Source organism: Fukomys damarensis, unplaced genomic scaffold (genome assembly GCF_012274545.1).
Source record: "Fukomys damarensis isolate Sample0158 unplaced genomic scaffold, DMR_v1.0_HiC HiC_scaffold_20, whole genome shotgun sequence".
NCBI lineage: Eukaryota > Metazoa > Chordata > Mammalia > Rodentia > Bathyergidae > Fukomys > Fukomys damarensis.
In genome coordinates, this window is record NW_022900932.1 from 4,397,424 (window position 1) to 4,398,093 (window position 670).

Genomic DNA, 670 nt, shown 5'->3' on the forward strand with positions numbered 1-670 from the left:
TGTGGGCGCCTGGGCGGTCTCTGGGCACCTCGGGCGCAGCTGCCCCACCTGGCACCTGGTCCGCCCTCGGCCTCGCTGCGATCTCCCTGAGCAGCCCCCATGGTGCAGACAGCTCCTGGGGGCTGGTGCGGCCCTGGGCTTCCTCTCAGCCTTTCCGCCCACCTACGCCTCGCCTCTTCACAGGCCAGGCGGGTTTGTTTCAGCATTCACACGCGCGAGCAGTATTTGTGCAACTACACAGTCTCTACTGCCCGCGGAACATTTAGAAAGTATTAAGAACTAATGAGCCGGGCATGTGGCGCACGCCTGTAAGCCTAGCACTCAGGAGGCTGAGGCAGAAGGATCTCAAGTTCCAGGCCAGTCTGGGTTACATAGCAAGACTCTGTCTCAAAAGAGAGAAGAAAAAAATTTAAAAACCCTAAATCTCAGTCCCTGGCGCCATCTGTTTTGTTTCCTTCCTCTCCTATGGTTGAGCAGACTGAGGTAGAGAAGCACGGAATGACGGTACCGCAGTCACAGTGCTACTAAGCATCGGTCGGGTTCGACCCAGCCGAGCCGGCTCTGCCGAGGCGGGAGGCCAGCGGCCGGAGCCCCGGGAGTCACCGCTGTTATGGTCGCTTTATCGCAGCGGGGAAGACGAAGGGCGGGGCCGGCCGGGAATGAGTGACAG